The sequence below is a fragment of the Grampus griseus genome (assembly GCF_964374135.1).
Source record: "Grampus griseus genome assembly, chromosome: 1".
Lineage (NCBI taxonomy): Eukaryota > Metazoa > Chordata > Mammalia > Artiodactyla > Delphinidae > Grampus > Grampus griseus.
In genome coordinates, this window is record NC_139017.1 from 91,834,146 (window position 1) to 91,852,128 (window position 17,983).

General features: G+C 35.0%; 1 pseudogene across 1 annotated transcript; it reads right to left on the reverse strand.

Moving 5' to 3' along the window:
* Window positions 1-16,323: 16,323 nt before the first annotated feature.
* Window positions 16,324-17,020, reverse strand: LOC309830560 (mitochondrial fission factor-like; annotated as a pseudogene). The gene has a single exon. The product of its transcript is annotated as a mitochondrial fission factor-like (transcript).
* Window positions 17,021-17,983: the final 963 nt, after the last annotated feature.

Below are 17,983 nucleotides of genomic sequence, written 5' to 3' on the forward strand. Positions count from 1 at the left end.
TGCAGTATGCAATGACTAAAATATGTAGTTTTCTGAAAATATTATGCTAAGAGTTTAGGCTTGGTTATGCCTTTTTCAGAGTAAAAAAAATGAATAACTTAATGAGATTAATGAGAATGTATATTAAATTAATGAGAATGTATATCTGTGTGCCAGTTTTTCTCCCAGGAGTAAGTTTAGTCGTAATTTCTCCTTTTTTGATTCTTAAGCTATTATTACATTGCTATTTTTAAGGACAGAATTAAGATCATTTTATAGAACTTTATCTTAATAATTTTATAATATATCACATTTATATTCACAAATTATAGTGTATTTCTTTGTACCAGTAAAATTTTATGAACCTGGTGACTATTTTACATGTATCTGAAGCATATAAAATTGTGCCTTCTGTGTGTTCAAATATATGTTAAATGGCATTTGCTAAATAAATTTGTTACAGAAAACTCATCTTGGAATACCATAACCCAACTGGATATAATCTAAATATTAATAAGTATTGTGGTGTTTCCAGAAAAATATTTTAACAATTCAGAAAATGATCAAATTTAAATATAGTTGAGCTCAATCAAGTGGTGAATTAAGCAGTAGAAATATCACAGAAATTCCTCTAAAAATCCATTTCAGAGGAATCATGACATGCTTTTCATCTTCCACCTTACAAATTAAGATGTTATCTAACAGGATTTGGCAGAAGAGTCAAGTCCAGGTAAAATTTATACAAAGCCGCATTTTGATAATTTCAAATCAAGACTGAGCTGTGTGAAAAAGGTTATCATCAGACCTCAACTGAGAAATAGATTCAGTACAGAATTACAAAGTTGTGAAATATTGTGTCCTGAGATCCCTTTCTGAAGTTTTAAACATGGTTTAGAAACTGAGTGTATCTCTCAAAGTAGCTCAGATCCTTCAGACGAGAGTCAGATACAGTATTCCACTCTTACACATAGAATGTTAAAACAACCAAGTTTCTAACCTTCTGTAATTAAAAAAAAAACATGGCTTCTCAGCACTATGTCTTTTTATTAATTAACAAAAGCAGGTTTTACAGGTTTATACAGAACATGAAGTTGAAAGAAGTTACCCAAGAATTAGGTAAAACTAAACTTGAAATCAAGAAACAAGGATTTTGCTACCAGCCTCATTTATAATGACTTCAAAAAGGACCAAGTGTTATCAGTACTTAAAGACTTAATATAGTTTAAAACATATAAGAACATTTAATTGATTTAAAAATAAACAAAGGTACTAGTTAAATGTAACCAAATTTCTAAATAATATAATTTGCTTGTAAGATAGACTGGAAAACTTAAGGAAAGTTATTTTAAATTATTTTATATGTAACCTTAATAAGTTGAATAATAATTCCAAAGCACAAGTAGCCAATTATGCTTTAAAAAATATAGAGGCCAACATAAAGCTCAACCATATGAGCTTTCTGTTCAAAGCTCATATGAACAGAAATTTGGGGAAAGAAACTTCCATAGATTTTATCCAGAAATTCCTATTTTCTGTGGAAATTCCAAATTTATCTTAGAGTAGAAATCTCTTCAGTCCTCTTTACTTAACATCTTTTGCCTGATTTCTTAAAGCTTGTTGTTCCAGTGTGTGATACTGACACCTTATATGTTTTATGTATTACAATCAGATATGGAAGAACACTAGATTTTGAATAGGAGATGCTAGCTTAGTTTTCTGTAGCTGTATCATGAACATGAAAGAAAAATAACAAGAAAATGTAGCATTGAGATATGCTCAAGATATTTATTTTGGAAAGTTAAATTATTACTCACACACTGCTGCTGAAATATATTATTCAAAGGCTAGATAAAACATGTATTCTTGAAGCAGATTCAGCAGGCTGATAGTAGTATAAAATAGCCTACCTGGGATTGAATTAGTTTAATAAGATAGGTTGCAGTTTTAGGTCAATTTTTATAGGAATACTGTGTGTGTGTGTGTGTGTGTGTGTGTGTGTGTGTGTGTGTGTGTGTAATATGGACACTGATGGTCTCTATTATTTTAGGAAATATATTTTTGTTTATATTTTCAAAAATTCATTTGTTCCAGTGTTTTGGGGTTTTTTCAGCAATTGCAAATGTGTATGTTGCATCTTCTTTGCTACTCTTCTCTATCAATTATTTTCTTTCTATATCTTTCTATAGTCTTTTGACATTTGTGATATATTTTGGGCACAGCTTACATTGAAGGCTTCATGTACTTCACTGTACGCATTTTGCATCTAAATTAATTTTGTTGTTCCTGGTTCATCTCATCTGTTATTTGGCTACAGTCTTCTGTTAACTGGTCATATTTTCTCTGTGTAGTTATAGAACCCTTTCCTGCTTTCTTTCTCATTATAATTGTTATTTGTGTAACTAGTCTTCCATCATAGTTATAATTTCTTCATTAGGATAATAAAAAAGTGTTCTATATTTGGGTCACAAATTTCTTGCGTCACATATTTTTTTTCTGTGTGGGAGAATTTCTCTTCATCTTCAGGGATATTTTGCTGCTTTTGTTTTGTTTAATTAATTTCCTTCATCCTTCTCCTTTGCAATTTTTTTCTTGTTAACAACATCTGATTGGAAATAGTCTTTATGCTATCTTGGGTCATTTACCTCTAAGATGGATCTTCCTAAATCAGCAATAATAAAGAATTCTGAGAAGTGTGTGAAGGATCAGTGTAAGTTGTTCAGTTTCTTTATGATCTAATGGACTCCCTCCTATGTAGCTAAAATAAGAGATAGTTTCTTTACTAATGGTGCTTCTGTGAAGCCAGACCATTTCTGATTCTCAGCTTCTAATCCAACTTAGGATAGCTCCTAAAAAGGTCTTTGAATTTCCATAGGTTCTTCATCATTGACCTATGGACATCAAGGGATACTACCTTTGCTGTCAAAGGAAGAATTCTATCTTTTATAGTGGTAGTTTCTTAAATATGCATGTCTGTGCTTCCTAGGCATGTTACATGCTCACTCTCATTCAGTTTGTCTCTGTTTGCCTCTGTCTATTTCTATCTCTTTCTTTTGCTCACTCCCATACCCATACCTCTCCTTGTTTGTTGTCAATCCTGTTCATACCAGCTTTCAGTCAGGGCTGGGTCACTTCCTTCCAGGTGTGAATATTTGATATAATTTCTAAGATCTGCCCTATGTTTGTTCTGTCTAGTCTCACCCAATCTACTTTACCTCTTCAGTTTTCTCTGGCTAAGCAGCTGTACTTAGGTATTCTTGACCACATACATATAATGTACATGTATTTGTTAACTTTAAAGAAAAAGGCTTTGGGAAGTCCTCCCACACATTTGGTGTTCAGAAGTGAATTCATTCGTGTGAATAATAAAGGACATATACAGAAGGAGGAAAACTGAGGTTTTTTAGAAACAGGTTTGCATTTTTTTTGTTTGTTTTATATCTCTTCATTGTGCTCTCTGGCTTTGAGGAAAAAAAAAAGTATCTCAATTTGGAACTAGGATGTTCCTATGTACTTATCAGAAATGGGAACATTATTCTTTATACCATAAAAGTTAATACTATAATATTTTATCTATATTATTTTACCTTTTTCATATTTTAATATATTTAAAATCTGGATTATTCTTACTCTTGGTGAAATCTTAAAATATAATTGTAAGCATTTATATTTTACTTCTTGTTGGCATATAAAATAATGATGTGTTTTGCACTAGATTCTATATAATAAAGTAGGAAGAAAATTGTAAGTTGACAATAAATATTGAAAGAATGAACAAAAGAATGAATAAATAGTTTAATTACATTAAACCTCACAAAAATTTGTTTAAAGTTTGGTAGCTATAAGTTCCCATATTTGCGATCTGAGTAAAGAAAATTTATATAGTTTAAGTAATCCTGATAAGTATAACAGTTAGAGGATATCTCTGGAAATATGAAAATTAAATCATCTGACCAAATTCAATACTACAGGAAGAGACTGAAACTATGCCTATTTCTTTTCAAACATGAGTACTGAAGGCTTTAAATAGATACAACAAAATGCTTGGTGTTCTATCAATGAAGATGACACTCCACTCCCCTGAAATTTGCAGGATAAAAATAAATGACACTTTGCTAACTCAGGTAAAAATAAGAAAATAAGAGTATCAGAATCATTGATCTAGAGAGCGTTCTCCAAAACAAGTCAAATTAAAATAGAACACACACACTCCCTTAAATAAAAAATAGAAATAAAATAGAATAATGCAATTCAAACAAGTCCACATTCATGTAGATTGAGGAAAGGAAAAACAGAAAAGTAGAAATACATGAGACTTAAATCCTAGTGATAGCCAAGACCATCTCCCACCGAGGGAGATACCCTAATTAGTCTACACCTAATCTACTTATATTTTAAACAAATTTCTTAAGGGTAGAATGGAGAGGTGGAAATGATGCCATAAGTTAGCATGACTATGTTTTGACCACTATCAATATTCCACCTCTTGGGCACCACAATGCCTATTCTCTCTGTGGTCTGGTCAAATTGCCCAACATTTTTTTCCCAGAAAGCACCATGCTCTCCAATATCACACTGTCATCCACTGAGCTTATGCATTCTGGAATGTTTATCCTTTCTCTCTCTACCCTCTGCTTACCCCCTCAGTTAACTACTACACATCCTTTTGTATTTCATTTCATCAAGAGTCACTTATGGTATCAGAGCTGCTCTTCCTGACACTGTCCCAGGTCCTCCAGAGTGATACTCTCTAAATCAGGTTGCTTTGTTATATACACTTAAATAGAGGTGGATAGTGATGTCAATGAAACTTAAACATCAGAATTTCTTAGTTTCTGGCATTCCTTCTGTCACTTTGCATTCAAACTGACATCCTCAAGAAACATAGTATCTTAACTTAGAGGTATATAAATAAATACCTGAGTATTTATTGGTACTTTATATTTTTTTCCTAAAAAGCCCACCATGTTGTAATAGTTTCAGTTCTTATGACACTCAGTCGATTCCTGCATTTAAAGAATCATTGTTTGCCTTAATAGTACATCTTTATTTTTATTATTTAATATCTGTCTTCCAGAGAGAGTAAGAATTCTACCTCTTTGTAGTCACCTTTTTATCCTAAGGGCCTGAAACAGTATCTGGCCTAACAAGGATGTTGAGTAAATATTTTCTGGATGAATGAGCATCACTTTAGATAGTGATCTTTCTTCTCTTCCATACACAATTTTCTATTTAGTCAAAAGCATCACAGACACAGATACACTATGTTCTTCCAAATATATTTTCTGTAGAGTTGGTGGTAAAGCAGCTTATGACTGTTCAGTATAACATTGCCTTAGAGATAACATTTGTTGTAGTGGCAGGATCACTGTGAGATACCTGTATTTATAAAGCTTTTACAGCAAGTAAGCTGTATTTCTTCAGAGATCCTTTCCTTAATAGGATTTCAGGCAGCTTTTGGAAGCAGCTAAAATAAATTGCTTTTAAACATGTGTGTCATTTCACATTAAATGGGGTTACGAATCAATATTCACCATGTGCTATAATATATACCCTCACCCTATAATAGAATTAATCCTGGATTAAAAAGAGAAATCCTTTTCTGATCTTCCTACCAACCCACTTTCCCTTCTCTTCTTGAAAATATGAGCTTTTCAAATGAACATGACTAGAAGAATCCATTATAAGCATCCACTGTTTTGCCTGCTCTAAAGTAATTTGGTTCTGCATTAATAACTCTCACTTCACAATCTCTTGTAAACTCAGTTCAAATGCCTATGTCTTAAAAGAGATTGCTTATTTTATGAAGGAATGTTTGATCATCCAAATTCTCTGTGCTTCATCATATGGTATAAAGAGTTAATATTGGATAAAGTTGTAGAGAAGGTCTGTCAAGTTTGTCCTCAACATTCCTTCTCTGCCCCTCCAACTTACTATCAGTAGTGAGAATATTTGGTTTTAGAACCATTTATTCAGCAATATACACCTATCAAGTGCCAGTAAACTCAGAATCCAGTGGAGAGGGCAGCCATATTAATATATAATTAAAATTCAATGTAATCAGTTGTATATGAGAATTTAAATTTCTACATTAAATTGTGGAAGCAGAAAGGCTATTCAGGAATAGCCTAACTCAAGCTACTAAGGAAATACTTGACAGACGAAATGATATTTCAAGTGTTTTGAAAGATGAGGATCCTACCTGTTAGAAAAATGGGTGAGAAAATAGTTTGACTGGACAAGCAGGGCCATTTGAGTTATGAAAAGGAGTTCAAAGACACTAAGAAAAATTACAAAACTGAAAATGGAGGAGTTACCAGATCAAAAAGGGCCTTTTAAGGTCTGCTGAGGAGTTAATATCTGTAGACAACAGGGAGACTGAAAAATCAAGCTGGAAAGAAAATGAAGAAATATTTTATTTACTCATTAATTTATATATTTTTATGAAGGAGCATATGACAGCTATGTAGAGAATATACTCAAATGATGAGACCCAAGTTGCAATATTCCATGTAAGGAATGAGGAGGCCTGAATTACCAGTGAGCTATAAGAATGCAGAGTAGGAGGAGGAGCAGAGTGCAAAGATGTGCTGGTAAATGTGTAACTAGCTCAAAACAACACGTGATTTGTAGCATTTGCCTACTTCTGTGGTATATAAATGCCCCACCATGGCCAATTACAAACTACCTTATTAACTTCAAACTGCGTTATCACTGAATGCAGAATTGGGAATAGGTGTACATGATCAGCTCTGATGAGCTAATATCAGCTGGCTACAGAACAACGCTAGAGGTGTAGGTGTAGATGTCTGAGGTACAATCAATAAAAGGTGGAGGTTGATGGAATGCAGTAGATGATGGAAGAATACTTGTATATAAATCCAAGATTTCCAGCTTGGGAAAGTAAATGTGTCACTATTTTATAGCTTGTATTTTATTCTCAGATGCCTTTGCTGTCTTCTAAAAACTAACAGCAAGAACAAGAACAACAATGATAATGCTTGCTAAAAGAAATCTTTCCAGTGAACATTTGCATTCAAACTGACATCCTCAAGAAACATAGTATCTTAACTTAGAGGTATATAAATAGTAATGCGATGAATTTCAGTAAAGTACATCTAATTGAAAGTTAAGCTGAACTGCCTTAGCATCCATTTTGTGTGGCCAAGTGATTCGCAGGGGCCTTGAACAGGCACTAGCCCCTCCCTCAAGTAGACAATGGACACAGAGTCACAAGTCACAAATGTAAGTTCCTGATGTGATTCTTCGAAGATGCCCTTTTGATAAGCACTCTCCCCCACCTCCCAGGACCTTCCTCTTGTGCATCCCTTAGATAAGACTTCTTAGGAAGCTCACCAAAACCCCACACGTTTTGGTTTGAATTGACAAATCTACCCTTAACCCGGGAGCCCCAAGGAACTCTACACACAGATCCTAATACAGGTATGTGTCCCAGGTCCTGTCCCACTCTCTGTCTGGCCCTGCTTAGACTCATCCCTCCAAGTGTACAGTGTACCTCCTCCAGGACTTGAGTAATAAACCTCAATTTCATTTTCCATTTGCTCTCTTTTGTTGAACCATGGCTCACCTTCCAACATCCTGTCACTCCTAGGTTCTATTTAATAAATGTTAATTTAACAAAGTCACAACATCAGTTGAGGAATGTTTGGTGCTGAGGATAAGAGAATTTAGGCAGACCTCAATGATTCAACTCAGATCAGTAATCCCCAAACCAACCACAGCTAGTTATTAAGGATATTAGTAAAGTTTAAATGCTTTATGTATTCAGGTTTCAAAGATTTTATATACTAATTTACTTTGTGAAACTAAAGCATGAATAGACTACAAAGTATTTTCCAAAATTAATTAGCAAAAGATTCTGTTTTTGAGTATCTTGAAGGGCCAGTGTTCTGGGTAAAATTGATGTAGGCTATTCTTTCTATTAATTGAATTAGCATTCTCTGTATTACTAATTTCAAAATTAAGTACCTTACTTATTTTTAAATTGTATGAATAAGTATGATTTTATTGATTTGGTTCAGCAAAGTATAAACGTTTAGATACTGTGTCCATATGTTTTCTTTCAGGTCTCCATGAAAACCAATTGTTGGTCTTGTAATTTGAACTCTGGAAACTATAATACATATATTATATTGTTAGATATCTTAATGAACATATTGCCACTACAAAAGGTATCCCCTCCAAGGGAGTTTGACAGATGTCAGTTGTTGAAGACATTTTCTCTCCAGATCATGTTATAAATGAAATAATAGTTTGATTTTGAAGGTATACACTTTCAAAAACAAGTGACCAGGTGAGATATATGAAAATTGACTCTATAATTGGATCTAAAGTTGCTACCCTTGACAATTGGATAGTACCTTGTCTGAAGGAATAATAAATTCATAGAAGGGTGTGTGCAGCATGGGGTATAAAATAGTAGTACCCTTTATTTCTGGATGGAAAACAATAAGAGCAAAGAAACAATAATAATTATGAGGCACAAGCAAAGTGATTTATTAGTATTTTCTCATTTAATTCTACAACATTCCTATGGGTTATAAGTATTATTGCCTCTATTTTTCATATGAAGAAATTCAACTTGGGGATTTAAATACTTGGTATATGAACTAATTTATGTCAGGATCAGAAATGTTAATGCTCTTCATCACTGTATTCTACTCATATTCTTGTCAAAAGCAAAAAAAGTTGTTACTCTGCATTTTTCTCCATATGGAAATACATGTGTCCAGTGAAGGATACACATTCTAAGAGGGAAAGTTGGTAAATTTTCTTAATGAATGAGCATTCAAATCTTTCTCAGCCCAAGCAATTTCTTTTTGCCTATCCAGTCCCAGTCCTTCCTCTTGGTACATTCCTTTTTACTTCAACCATGCTGTGAATTCTGATAGATAGATAATCTATCTATCTTGCTTTGATTATCACTTCTTTTTGATGACTATGATAACTTTCCTATTACCTTTTCTTGTTTTTCTGCTCTTGGCCCTTATTTAACCTACTCTTTGGGACTGCTAAATGTGTTATTTATTCTATTTTTTTCATTTTTCGAAATTCTTTGGGAGAAAGATATTTTGCAAGTATTCAAAACAATAAAACACAGTAAGTGTGGGCAAATGTGTGAACCTAAAGGAAATGGCTCTGCTTTAGGTAAAGCAAAGTGAGGTCAACCATGGACCTATTCCTGAAGAACCTGTTAGCAATGTTGAAAAAAGGCAAATGTCTCCTAGCTATATCTATCAGAAATGGCATTATAAGATTGCTTTTTGACCACTAGTGTCCACTGATTGTTTAAAAATGAAACATAGAAAGACCTTTCACCTAGAAATAATTCTTCAAAGCTGACTCAAATTTGAGGAATTATTTGCCTGGTCTATAATGCAGCTCAGTGTACATATTCTAACATTTAATCCAGGTCTCCACTCCCATTACCCAGGTAATTAAAGGTAAATCCTGGATGGAACCTAAAACAACATACAGTAAATCCCCTACATACAAATGAGTTCCCTTCCGAGAGTGCATTCATAAGTCCAATTTGTTTGTTAAGTCCAACAAAGTTAGCCTAGGTACCCAACTAACACAATCGGCTATATAGTACTGTACTGTAATATGTGTATAATAGTTTTCACACAAGTAATACATAAAAAACAAACATAAAAAATAAAGAAAACATTTTTAATCTTACAGTAGCTTGAAAAGTATAGTAGTATAGTATAACAGCTGGCATACAGGGGCTGGCATTGAGTGAACAGACAAGAAGAGTTACTGACTGGAGGAGGGAGAGGAAGTGGGAGATAGTAGAGCTGAGGAATCGTCATTAGTAGGAGACAGAGAGCAAGCTACAATTTCACTCATGCCTGACATTGATGGAAAATACGTTGGCATCTTTGAAAGTTAGCAACTTGAAGGTTCGTATGTAGGGGACTTACTGTATTTGCTTGATACTAAACTTTCATGAGATTAAATTCAATAAAAATTTATTAATTTGCTAAAAAACTGAATTTTTAGACTTAAATGTTATATTTTAACTAGATTTTTATGCACAATTTAAAAGAGCACAGATAGTGTTAAAATGTTACTTAAATATTTCCTGCTACACTTCCTGTTCCTAAAGACATGGATTTCTGTAATTCCTATTTGTACCTCCAGCACATAGTAGATGCTCTATAAATGCTTTCTTGCCAAAATAAGTATTGTGTAGTTAAGATGAACATTTGTGAGGTTTATATAAATGAATGGTCAAAAATGTGAAGGATACAGATACTGAAATGAGAGAGAATGCAACAGTTAATACCATGTGTTCTAGGGGACATTTTAAGTGGCATCAATAGACAACAATAATTTGACATTTTTTATCTATATTTATTGATTTCTGCCAGTGGCAAGTCTAATGGCAGTACAAAGTCATAAATAGAATTTAGAGTAGGACTTGGAAAACTATGACACTGTTTAGGTGACTCTCCATTTTAAATAGGCAATTTGTCAGCAACGTGACCTTTAAAATGGCTCGTTTATGTTGTTTTCTTGTTTGCCTTTTTAAGCAATTCACCTAAAAGTGGCATAATTTTTTTCAAGAAGAATTTACCTTTTCTTGACCAGAACATTATTCAGGACAACTAATCTTAAGGCTACAAGGAAAACAAGATAATGAAACTAAAAATATGGGAACCATGGGCTAGATGTTATGCTGAGAGTTCTGAATTTGACAACATAGTTACTAAATTGTTTTAGTTATATTCAAAATTTCTATTTGGTCATAGAACAGATACAATAAACCACACCCTGGATAGGGACTGCATACACAGTTAATGATAAGATTAATCAGAAAATTATTCTTAGAATAAAAATCTATCCATTCTATGAAAATAATGTAATGGTAATGTACCACTTTTGAAATGGAGCAGGACACTATGGGGCCTTCCGAGGACAGACCCCACCCCCTCCCATGTCCTCAGCCTGCATTTGCTTATAGAAAAACTTTAGTCAAAGAAAAAAAATAATCAGGAGTAAATGCAGACACAAAGGAAAATAGTCCAACAGGACCAAATGTTAATAGTTTAGTCATTAAACAAAGACAAGAACCTTTAGTTCTTCTTCAAGAGCTATAGATAATATTCCGAGCCATAGCCTTTGAACTGTTTTGTAGATACTGAAACCCCCACCAGATCAAAGATGTTAACTACATGATGACCAGACTGTAGCCATGACATAAGCTGCTACAATTCTGAGAACTGGCCTCAAAGAAATGGGAACAAATTAACCCTGGAACTGAAGATTAATTGTACTTAAAAACAATCAAGATGATGCTGATCAGACCACTGTATAACCAATTTCAAGATGACTGTCAGAGCTGACTGTGCTGTTTCTGCGTGTAGTCCCCTCCCTCCACCTATACACCCCCGAAACTGCCCTTTAAAAGCTCTTGCCCAGTGATTATCAGTAGAGAGTTGCCCTACGGACATGAGCCCACCCTCTCCCATGGCTGCCAGCCTCCAGAATAAAGCAAACTTTCCTTTCCACCAACCTTGCCTCTTGAGTATTGGCTTTTGAGTGGCAAGCAGTCGGACCTGAGTTTTGATAACACTTTAGCTACATCTTTTCAATATGAACAAAATTACCTGGTGTTTTCATGCCTAAAATCACACCCATAATTTTTATTTTGTCGGTGTTTGGGTCATATTGCCATTAACTAAGCACACAAGCTATTCTGCCTCATTCTGTGGGGTACTCATCATAAGATGGCCATGCAGGAGCCTGTGGAAAATGTTCAAGTGTCCAATCCACACTCCCAGTGCACCTCCTCACAAACCATCAAAGACTGTCATTATTCAATACTATGAAACATATTATCATGAGAGTGCCTTTAAAAATAGATATCCACAATGGCAATTGGATTTTTAAATTAGTCCATGCTTAATAACTATCTATAGGATAATTCATGCTGCTGCACCAATGAAGTATTCATAACTCTCTATGTAAACACTGCAGGAATTAAAAATCAAGAATATCTTTCACACATTTTAGGCAGGTGTCAGTAGTCCTTGATGTTGCCATTTGGCCTAAAGACATTACTGCAGGGGACAATAGAGATACACAAATCTATTTACTTTCTCTGTGTGAAAAGAAAAACCTTCTAGGCAGAGGTTTCAGTTAAGCACATTCATTACCTTTTAACTGATTCTAAATTGCAGTGTGACCTTCCGTATCAATAACCATATCTAGTTAACTGAAACCAGCACAATTTGGGCATATGTGCTGTGAAAAACTTTCCCCTGCATTGGCATATATATATGTGTGTCTGTTTGGGCATGCATGTGCAGCTACACCTGCTATTATAAACCAGGTAGACACAGTAAAAGAGAAAAGCAAATACATTGCTAGAAAAACAGCTAAATAATAAAAACAGACAAATTTCACCCAAATATTTTTCATGTTATACATGGTTAAATAAGGACCATGTTAAAAAATGAAAATTTCTGTTGAATAAAATTATTTGTAATGCCAGAGGTTCCATATATCAGAAAAAGCATGGAAAGTCACTGTGAAATTAAGCATTGTGTTTAAAATTTTAAGCTATGTAGAAAAATTCCACTAAGAGAAAATATGTTTGACTATCTTAGGCTAGGCCACAGTGAGCATAATGTCATAAAAAATTAACTACCACATCAACCACTGTGAGCACTGAAGTATACAAATTATCATTCCCCTAGAAGACTTACTGAAAGCTCTTTCACAGTTACCTGTAGAATGTACACATTTCATCCTACCTTCAAAAAACATAGCCAGAAAGCTCATGTTCCTAAGCCCACAAAGAAAAATGCCATCTTTCAGAACCTTAAGTAGACCTTTCAATTCACCTTACCGCTTTACATTCTTCCCTATATCCATTTTTATAGTTCTGTAAAACAAAATAAAAATACAGACAGCAAAGGAATTAACTCATTTTCTCCTTTCAGTTGTTTAGTCAACACTTTATCTCAATTAAACTCATTTTCAGAAAAAATGTTGGAAGCAGTGGGAAATGTAAATGCTTCCAAAATGAGATAAGTAGCATATCCAGTTAGTCCAAGGCCTGACAGGAATACAGTAGCACTGTGATGAACTGGCCATCGTGGGTAGCAAGTACAATATGGTCATTGGCATCACATGAAGAAGTTTAAGTCCAGCCTCCCTGCTCTTTAAATCTTGATTTAGGAGGGAGTATAGAAAATAAGAAGTAGTAAGCCCAGGGCATTTAGTTAGAAATGAAGAGAACATCAAAAGGAACTGTAATCATCAGCCAGTGCAGTGGGAAGATAATGAAGAGTGAGATCCTGGAGGTCAAGTAAAGGTGGACTTCAAGAAGTTGGAACCTATGCTGCAGATAGGTCAAATAACACAGAAACTGAGAATTTATCCTTGAATGTTGCCATATCTAAGTTATCGCTGATCTTGGCAAAAACCTTTTGGAGAGGTGCTGGAGGCAAGTGGGAATTTAGGAGAGAACGTGAAAAGGAATGTATACAATGAGTATAGAGAACTCTTTCAAGGTGTTTTTATGTAAAGAGCAGATACCTTGTACAGTAGTTGCAGGAGGGTCTGGGTCAAGGGACACGTTTTCTTAAAGATAAATATGTTATTTAAGTAATGGTGAGAATAAACAAGTTATGAGGAAAAAACTGATGATGTAGAGAGATTAAGAGGGCAAAATTCTAGGAATATTCTTGAGTAGACAAGAAGTGTGATGATCAAGCACACAGATAGAGAGGTTCTCAATATTTTGGAGCAAGGAAAATTCATCAGTTGAAAATGAGGGCAGATAGATAGATGGGTAGAGATGCAAATTGAGCTTGCTTGTAGTAGAGTGTGGAAGTGCTCTGATTTCTACTACTTTTCCCAGTGAAATAGAAAACAAGATCATAAACTAAATGTGAGGAGGAAGGAAGGCATACTGGAAGGCAAAGTATGAAATTGTTTTCTTGGAGAGTGAGAGGGTGAAATGGCATGGGAAAGTGTAAGAGCATTGCCGGGGAAACTTAAGGTTACACCTGTACTTAATTGTCAATAATTTCAAAAGTAGTCAAGCACTACGGCTGTATGTTTCTGCAGCCAGACCTTCCGCAGCTTCTAGGGTGTAGAGTGAAAGGTAATAAAGCTGGATTCAATTGGGGATGAGATTTTTCCTGTTGAGTATGGTAGATGTTATAAGGAGATAGAGACTGTACGTGAGGTAATGATTGTGACACCGACAGGACCATGAAATCTAAGTCAGGTAAGGAGGGAAAGAAAGGCACAAGGGGTTGAGAGAGAGTGAAACATATAAAGAACAATAACCAGGAGGTTCTAGTGTGGTCAAGAACTGTGAGAGGATTCTGACAACAGCCTCCTATCTTTCCAGCTCAAAGACTAGGAAAGTTGAGAATAAGATTGTGAGGTGAGAAGTGAGTTAGACTATCAATGACTAGATTATGATCATGGAGTAATTGACTAAAATAGTGTCCAGGAAAAGGTCATTGTAGAAGATGAGGTCAAGAAAATAAAAGGCAATAGAGGGAATATTTAGGTGACCCTAGAATACACCGAGAGTTATGACAGGAATAAATGTCTGCAAGTGACAATGAGCCCAATGTAGGCAGAGTGCTTAAAACAGTGGACTCTGGAAGCAGGCTGGGCTCTTGAAGGTCAAATTCAGTTTCTAAGACATGAGGCAAGGAAACACGTCATAAAGGAAAACAAACTGGATTGGGATTCAAGCTGGGATTTCAGTCCCAGTTCTACAACCATAGCAATATTTCTGAGTTTGCAAAGTGTGTTGTATTATATAAAGGCACTGGATTAAATGATTCCTAAACCCCATTCAATGTTGAATATTCTATAACTGTAGCAACCATTTTTGTGAAATAGAGAAGGAAGAGTTGGGGAACAAGGGTGAGGGAGAATAAATCCATTTGGGAAAGAGAGTTAAAATCTCCTCTACATATAAGATAGAAAGGAAGCACTGGAACTTGGAGCTCACAATGAATAATAATTGTAATAATAATAATAAATTCCAATAAAAAAATTCTTGGATCCTAAAAAAAATTAAAAAGATAAATACAGTTTCCAAAACTGGTAGAACTGAATACATTACAGAACTTCCCTCTTTCCATATATAAAATTTCAGTAATAATAACAGTAATAATATCTACTTTAAAGTGTTTTGTGAGAATTAAATGAGTGAATAATGTGTCTGTTAGTGGCTCCATAAAAATATTATATGTCTTTCTCTCCTCTGCCTTACATGATCATCTCCCTCTTCTACCATTAGCTGACACGTTTTTATTTTTCCTATTAAAACAAAATAAACTCAATCTAAAAAGACTACATTCTGTAAGATTCCAACTATAAATATGACCTTCTAGAAAAGGCAAAACTGTGGAGACAGTAAAAATATCAGTGGTTGCCAAGGGTTAGTGGGGAGAGAGGGATGAATAGGCAGAGCACAGAAGCTTGTTAGGGCAGTGGAAGTACTCTGTATGATACTATAATGGTGGAGGCATGTCATTATACATTTGTCCAAACCGGTAGAATGTACAGCACCAAGAGTGAATCCTAATGTAAGCTGTGGACTTGGGTGATAATGATATATCAATGTAAGTTCATCGATTGTAACAAATGTACCACTCTTGTTGGGGATGTTGGTAATGCAGGAGGCTGTGCATATGTGCAGGCAGAGGAGGATATAGGAAATCTCATTACCTTCCCCTCAATTTTGCTTTGAAACTAAAACTGCTCTAAAAATAAAGTTTATTAAAAAACAAAAACATAAAAACAACTGAAGAACAGTCTTGACTGCCTCTTCCCCTTTGGCTGATACACAACTTGCCTAACATTTTTATTTCTAGCCCACTTTTATTTCTTTTCTTTCTTTTTACTGAGATAATTTTTTGTTTCTTTTTGCAGCAAAATTCCTTGCACAGTTGTCTACACTTATTGCTTCCAAATAATCCCCTCAATTTCTTTTTTAAACCAACTCCAAATAGAGGGATTTTTTTTCCTCCTTGAAAATGTTTTTTTCTAAAAGCCATCAATAATATTTATGTTTCTAAATCTAATGGCCAAGTTTCTATTATTGTTGACCTAGCAGCAGCATATAATACAGTTGTTCATTCTCTTCTTAAAATATTTTATTCTATGGTTTCCTGGACACCACATTCTCATTGTCTTCCCCTTTTCATTTTGGTTGCATATCTTCAGGCTCTTTGCTGATTCCTCCATCTCTCCCTAACGTTTTGTTTGTTTGTTTGTTTGTTCACAAATTCTTTATATTTCCAGCTGTTGAGACAATACTTTTGAGAGTTGAGGTTACCTCTAGCGGCAAAACCAGAACCAGCTCTTAAGCAGCCAGAATGCTATGGTAATGGAATATGTGACCATTTCTCTTTTAGAACCTTCTTTGTTCTCTGCTTCCAGAAGTTGTAGACATCTATTTAGTTTGATTATCTGTCGTCCTAATGAAGCTGTATCTACAACAGTCATGTCATCTGAAGTTCCTTCAACCATTGTACCTATATTTGAAATACTATACATGGAGTCAGTTCTGACCAGCTGTCCATTTTGGCAAACAACATTTTAACTCATAGAGCACTCTCTTTTTAGCCTGACAATTGCATGGATTCCTTCATTTTGAGGGGTTGGAGGAGGTCTTTCTAAATCCATAAAATCTAGTGGTCTTTCACTTAGCATAAGCACAGGAGGTGGTGTTTTTAGTGCCAGTGGTTTAAAGGGGGTTGACTGCATAAGTTCAAGATCTGCTGGTCTTGAAAGTGGAATGTCTTCATTATTTCCTGATACAACAATTCTCCCTGGAACCTGCATAATCACACAAGCATTTGAAGCTCCTTCTCAGAATCCTTGTTCAAGGTCAGCATTTGGTGGTGCTACCTTTAATTTTTCCAGGACCTTCAATTCGCTGACCAATACCTTTGGTGTATTCCATTTCATACTGAATTCAACTAATTTCTACCACCTCAGCAGCAGTGGGAGAAGGAAATGCTGCCCCACTCATTAAATGTGTACCAACTACTGCTTGCTTTTTGGCATTATCTGCTTCTGTGCTTCATATTAAATCCTTTAACTTGCTTATGTATGTGCTGGATTTTCAGCCACTTTTGTGCCCCTGGGCCTGCTGGAGGGTCTCTGGTGAGGGCCACTGACTGCTGGCTCCCAGAGGCAATTGGCCAAGCACAGGGAAGTCCTCCTTAATTTTTGAATATTAAAATACCCTGGGGTTCAGTCCATGTTTCTCTTCTCTATCTATATTCACATCCTTGGTAATCTCTTCTAGTCACATGTTTTAAATTTTCTCAGCAGGCTAATGACTCCTATATTCATATCTCTTGTCCAGTTCCTATTCTTGAGCTTCAGTTGTTATAACTAATTCTCTGCTCAAAACTTGCAGCACTTGTAGTTTCCCATATCTCATTTAATGACAAGTCCATTCTTTAAGTGGCTCAAGCCAGAAATCTTGAGATCATCTTTAATTTCATTTTTTTCTCACACTTTGCATTCAAACCATATGAGTCCTTGGATTCATCTAATATACCCTTGATTCCTCCCATCTGTGAAGAAATAGCCTATATCAGAAAACAAGCATCATTGTGGGAACAACTAAAAATTGAACAAATACAACACACACACATACATACACATACACATACACACACACACACACACACACACACACACACACAGCTTTTGTAAGCAGCAGAGAACAACTGAGTCAGCTAGACTCCAGGAGAAACAAAGATCTCAAAGAAAAAGGAAAAATTACATTGCATTTTCCCCTTAAGAATTTGCCAATTTTAATGGAAGAAACTAAGGGAACAAACAGAAAATAGCAGTTCAGAGTTGCTGACAATTGCATGGCCAGGGAGGAGAAACAAAAACCTGTTCGGGGCTCACCAATTAGGGGATATTTTGGAAATATCAGGTTGTTATTTGAAAGTTCTGGAGGAACTCTAGGAGTAAA